Genomic DNA, 7,142 nt, shown 5'->3' on the forward strand with positions numbered 1-7,142 from the left:
CATACATATCACTAGAACCACTATGAAGATTCAAAAAAATAGACTTAGGAATCTTTATGAGCTCAAATGAGCCTCAAAATATCTAAAAATAAAAAATATGTAGCATCACATGTGACATATTGTGAATATTGGAAAATAGGTGCATCAAAACTTGAAATCATTTGTATCACTATAAAAAGCATAAAAAAGCAACCAAAATAATAAAAATACATAAAAGAAGAATTGATATATGAACAAAAATAAAACCTTTGAAATTCAGTTACGAATTCAAAAAAACCCAGTAGTGAAGGGGTTCAAGATAGAGTGGAGAAGAGGCTAACATTATCATGAAATCATCTATTATAAGACAAATTTATTAAGATATTTCTTGTTTTATCTAAATATCAAAAATACTATATAATACTTTTGTATAGTATCATTATATAATAAGATAATATTATATTACTATGTGATAGAAAAGTAATAAACATCTCAAAACTTGAGGTAAAGTTCTTTGATTTTGATAATTTTATGATTTGAGTATAGGTTCTTGGCTCTTTTATATGTAATGGTAGGGTCAAATTTGATTAAAAAAATGTTTCAAAATGATGACTACTTTTTGTCTAGAATTTTGTCTTTAAGATCTAATTAGGATGTAAAAAAAGGAAAAATGTGACTTTCTTAATTGTTCTAGATGTAATGTTGGGCTTAGATTCAATCCACTAATATTTTAAATTACATCCACAATAAATAAAAACACAAAAAAAATACCCCAAAATTAATTATTTGTATCACAATCTTATAATTCTCCAAATTATCTAAAGATGTAAGAGAAGAGCATAATTAATGCTTTAAGAAAATATTATATCTATAATCTTACATCTTTTAAGAGTAAAACCAATGAATCTCAATCACTTTGATCCCATGTAAGATTTGACTAGGGAGATCTATCTAACTAAGACCAAGAAATTCTAATGGAAAGAACAATAAAGACCAATATAAGAGAATATATTATATTATATCAAAGGATTCAATATATGGCAATATATTAGAATAGGATAATCTCATGAAAATTATATGTATAAATGTATAATTTACCACCAAGAGAATCAAATGTACAACCAATGTGGAATAAAGTATCAATTTTCTTAAGAAAACTTAAATAGGCATGAAGATCGCCTAAATAATGAATTAGGGTTAGGCACTAAACCCTAATAAACAAACATGATTTAATAACCAAATCTTACTATTGAAATTAATGGTTAAAACCACAATCATTAATTTTTTGCATAAATAATTATGACATAGATGATGCAATGCATGGTCATGCACCAAGGATGTCGTGACATGAGAAAATAATAGCACACTAAGGCATGAATGAACAATTCAAATATTTCAACCATTGTTCTCAATAAATTGTAACAAAGACCAATAGGGAAGATAAGATCTCACCTTGTGCGTCTCACCCTATGCCATGATTACATTCTTGTACCCACAACACAAAAATGCAAATCAATAAAACTAAATATCACTTTATTAACCAAATACTTAGTAAAAGTGTAAAACAAATACATAAAATAACATTCTTTAATAGAAACAAACATATACACAAATGATTAAGTAATTCATTCAACTCCTTCAGTCTAAAGTTTAATCATAAAACATACATATAAATTAAATGATACAATATAACATGAATAAACCTCTACTCAAACCATTATTTAGTTCATTTAGTTCTTTTGTTACGATACATATAAATACAAAGGAAGAAAGATTAAATAGAGAATTGATCCAACTATAAAGAATAAATCCTCAAAATCAATATAATACCCAAATTAGAGATGAGACATTATTTATGAAGATGTTGGTCACAATGTGCTTTTTGAGGTAGTAATCTCTCCTTTAAGTTCTACAAAAATATATTCTATACAAAAAAAAATAAAAAATATTATGTTGCTAAAGAAAGAACTAGACCAAAAAAATTGAACAAGAAACTCCAAGCCTATGATACTTCTAAAATGGATTGGGCATTTCTACACAACCTTAAATATACCCATTAAGCCCTAAAAAACAGAAAAAAATAGTTCTTAGAAATAAAATTTTACATAGATGTTTCTAATATAATTCCATAGCTCTTTAAACTAACACGTGATAAATTTGAATATACAATGGTTAAAAAATCACATAAAAGTTTGTAGGACCTAGGGTACACCTACTATTTCTCAAAGCATTGAAATTAACATTCATGGCCTATAAACCTTAAAATTAACATTTGAAGATGTATATGTTTCATATGGACCTATCATATACCCATCGGATTTCATCTTAGAAACCTCAAAATTGACTACCTATCACATAACTATTGAATAAATATTTAGTTAATTATCTCTTATGAATTCATCATATCCCTTTTTCCACAACTAATTAAATAATTAGATATTAACTATCTACATAATTAATTCAATTTATAATTAATTTATTATTTCCCCCTTTTCAAATGGTTGATTAATTTAATTTGATCAACTATATCCTCTACTCATTAATTCTTTTAAGATCGATATCAAATTAATCCATGATTAATTAATTCATTTATCTACTAATTATCATTAAAATTTCTTTAATTGAAATTTTCTCCAAATTTGCAAACTTTCTACCATCTAACAAATGTCTCTAACCCTCTTCAACTTTCACACATGTATAAGAATGCATGGGTCACCATAATCATTCACCTTATCCTTTGACCACTCCTTTGTTTGTCTCCTATATTGATGTGGTGGCTTCTCTCAAGGGGAGCAGTGAAGATTGTGATTTCCTAGTTGCAGGAAAATGGTTGCAAAAGAAATAGTTACAAAGATCAAGTTTGTAATGTTTTGCCCTTTGTCCTTGATGACAAAGGGGGAGGAAGATTATGTTTGGTGGTAAAAGTGTTTCCTTCAATGACAAAGGGGGAGATTGTTGCAAATATGGTTGTGTCATTGATGTCAAACTTGTTTGTTGTTATCATTAATGTCATAAGTGAAGATGAGTTTCTATTGTCTATGTTTGGTGAAGAAGATGCAAATTTTCAGTTGTGTGCTTGTGGTATGTGGTCCGAAAATGAGTTTTCATATGTTCTTATGTTGTTTAGAGATGACATTGAGTGATTATGAGGTGTTTTTGAAAGATGACAAGTAGTGGAAGTTACAATATTCAAGAAATGGTATTTAATGCCTTTATGAAGGATTCTCTAATTTCCTTTAGTTTTTTTATGATGATGGCTTATGGTTTTGGATATAATGTCTATGCTATGTAGATGTTGCACTATCATGGTTTTAGGTCTTTTGTTTCTCAGATGGTAAAATTGGTGGTTACAATTTGCTAATAGTGAAGTTGTCTATTAAGTTTGGTTTGGAGAATGCTCTACATTTCTTCTCTATGATAATTGAAGTGTTGCAGCTTGGAGAACATGTTCATATGGTTCGTGCAATGTTCCAATTTAGATTTCATGTGTTGGATTTCCTAGCAAGTGAATTTATGTTGTTCTATTGTTCAATATGGTTAGTTGTATGGGACTCTGGCCTACTCAGTTGATTTATCTTTTTTGGATCATACTATTTTGGTCTACATATACATTAGAGGTTGTTTTCGAGTGTTTTAATGGATCTTACCATGGCGTGTGAAGATCAACATTAAATAACTTGCATTAGGTGATGAATTTAGGATGTTTGGTTAACATTCTTTATTGTTTATTTACACATTACGTTTCATGTCGACTTTGGAGGGTGTGTTAGTGTGTGTGGTCCCTTGGAATCGACCTTGGAAGATTTTGTTCTTGATGTATTTGGGTCCCTTTTATCTATTGGACTGGATCACATTTGATGTAGTTTCCATTTATGTTTGACCTTGTGTAATTTATATATATTATGTCTATGACCAACGTAGTTGAGGGTTTAAATAAAGAACCTAGTAGATATAGATACACAGATGTGTGGATTGTGATACAAATTGATTGCAAATAATTTTTAAGCATGTGTGGAGATGAATAAGTTCAAATTTCGGTTTGTGTTGAGATGCAATGCTCATATCTTTTAGTGTGATAGAGTTTTGAGACAATGAATGTGTGAGTTGTGTTTGTCATGATATTTTTCCCTTGACACAATGGTTCATGGATAGTTTCATGATCATTAGATCTTTTTCACTTAAATTTATAATTTTTCCCTATGATTGTCAAAAGATAGTATGTCCCTTTGGCAGCTTGTGTGAATCTATATCCTATCCCAGAGTAGCGAGCTTCAGTAATGCAATTCCATTGTATCTTTCCTTGAGATTGTGTGTCTCAATAATGCAAGTCCATTGTATCTATCACTAAGGTTTTGTTTCTTAGTCTTGCAAGTCTGAATTAGGAGCACTGAGCTACCATGGCCTTGAGCCTAAAACATTGTAATCAATTATTCATATTGTGAGTGTGTTTCTCACCATGATTTTTCTCTAGTTAGGGTTTTCCATGTAAATCTAGTGTTCTCTTGTGTATTGTGTTTTTGGGTTTCATGTTTCATTATTGTAGAGATAATATTATTATGTTTTGAATTTTAAGAGCTTGAAGATAAATTAGTTTAAGGTCTAAATTTATTCACCCACCTCTCAGTCTTGTGTTGTGTTCAAAAACTGGTATCAGAGTGAGGTTCCTCTACATAAGCTTAAACACTTGAGGAAGATTTGGGAAGGCACATGACATCAATCTCAAAGCACCAAAGTTTTATGACACAAATTATTCTCCTTGGAAGCAACATATAAATATCTATTGAATTCTCTGCCACTTAGAATATGGGATATTATTAAGTCTGGCTATACTACTTTGACTAGTGGTCCTACTACTCTAGATGAGGTCAAAAATAATGAAAGTAATGTCAAGGAAAGAATGTAATTGTTAGTACTTTGAGTAACTAAGAGTTCTTGGTCACAGGATGCAAAATTGTAAAGCAAATTTGGGATACATTGAGTAACATTTATGAAGGAGACAAGAAGACCAATCAAGTCAAGATGAAGGACCTAAAGTATAGATTTGAGATGCTATGGGTGTCTGAAGATGAGAACATTGAAGGTTACCTACACCAAGTGAATGAGGTAGTAAATGAAATCAGAGGTATTGGTGGAGAATTAAGAGAAAATGAAGTTATCAGAAAAGTAATGAGGACATTGCCTAGATCTTGCAAACCTAAGTTGTATGCTATTGAAGAAAGACATAACATGGATACATATACCTTGGATCAACTTTATGGATCACTCTCTACCTTTGAGATATCAAAGTTTGAGGAGCTGCATAATGATAAGAAAGAGGTTGCATTCAAAACAACCAAGAAAATGGATGATGTACCTAAAAAAGCAATGATCTAAATGATATTGAAGAAAAAGTCGTGAGGAGACTAAAGAAAGGATCCAAAAAATATAGAGGTAAGTTTCCCTTCAAATTTTTTGATTGTGGAAGAATTGGTCTTTATGCTACTAGATGTACTTTTAGGGAAGATGACTATAAGAGATCAGATGATGATAACAAGTGAAAGGATAATTATAGGAGAGATGATTGAAACAAAAGAATAGATGATAGAGATAAGCCTTTTTTTTTTTTTGTTCAATGGAGACCTATTCCTCTAAGAAGAAGATTGTGATGACTTAAATGATGAATCATTATTTTTGGCAATAAAAGGAAAGGATAGTGAAAGTTCTGGTAATCTACTTGATGAGAAGAATAGTGGAAGATCAATGACTGTGAAGAGTACACTACATGCAAAACTAGAACCTAAATCTTGGATAATTGATTTTGGATGCTCAAATAATAAGATAGGTGATAAAATGAAGTTCATTGACTAAGAAAAATATGATGGTGGATTTGTGAAGTTTTTTGGTGAGGAGGTTGCACCTATCTATGATAAAGGAATGATATCCATTGATGGTAAGCATAAGATAGATGATGTTTATTATGTTAAGGTTTGAGACAATCTTTTGAGTTTGAGTTGATATGAAATAAAGGCTACAAGCTCATATTTCATTGGTCTAGATGTGAGATCAAAAAAGGAGGTTCTAGAAGGTTAGTTTCCAAATGTATAAGAACAAATGGTAAGTTCTAATATGTAAAATAAAACAAAGGAAGTAGTTTCCTATTGGCACAGAGCAATGAATTTTGGCTGTGGCACAAAAGAATGGAACATATTAACTTTGATAACATTGGAACATATTGGCAGAGTCCTTTGAGGATAGTTGTATTTCGGTTCTCATTAATATTTTGGTTCTTCATATGCTCTATAATCATGAGAGTTTATGGTTTGAATGCCTATTGTTAGAATTCAATTTATTTGCATGAATACTTATGTCTTTATTTATCTCTGATTATTTGTTTGGCACCCTTTTCGAAGTTGATATACTTGTATGTGCTACATTAGGGGTGGTGTTGTCCACATATTGTTTTTGTGGTAGCACTTTCGTTGATGCCACACATTCCAAGTTTCTTTTCATTGGAGGGTGGTGCTTTCTATGATCTTCCTATTTTGGAATTTATTTGTGTGGCCTGTATCTTTCATGATTACTCTGTCGTCATTTTATTTGCTTCATTTGGATCAGGTTTTTGAGATTGCATATTGGAATTATTGTTATTATGTGTGATTTTTTTCCTTCTCCAAGCTGTACTACTGCAATCATTATTGTAGAATGGTTTATTTCATTATTGTTGCTCGTATCTTGGGATAAATTGTTTGTTAATTATGAATGTGTGAGTTGATTATCTCATCTTGTGTGAGATATCGAGCATCTCTTCAAGCAATATTTCCTATGATGTCGTTTATCATGTGGTTTGTGATATATATGTTCGAGGTATATGAGTCGGTCATATTAATGTTCTTAACATTTCATCCTTTTGTTGTTTCTTTCCTTCTGAGGTTCGTCATTTTCATGCATTCGAAGATGAGGAACTTGGGTGGGTTTTGTAATCTGTTTTATTCGGATGGTTTTCATCCGGCTTGGAAGGTGGTGGATAATTTTTGGCTAGTGGAAAATGTAGGTTTTAGGTTATTTGCAGTGGTTTCTTGTTTTGCTATTGTTTTCATGGTTCAGCTTATGATTGCTCCTTTGGCTCAAGCTCTTGTTCATTCCTTCATGGTCTTAGCATCCTTCTCTTCTCTTGATATGGGTTA

Source organism: Cryptomeria japonica, chromosome 4 (genome assembly GCF_030272615.1).
Source record: "Cryptomeria japonica chromosome 4, Sugi_1.0, whole genome shotgun sequence".
In the NCBI taxonomy this organism is placed as follows: domain Eukaryota; kingdom Viridiplantae; phylum Streptophyta; class Pinopsida; order Cupressales; family Cupressaceae; genus Cryptomeria; species Cryptomeria japonica.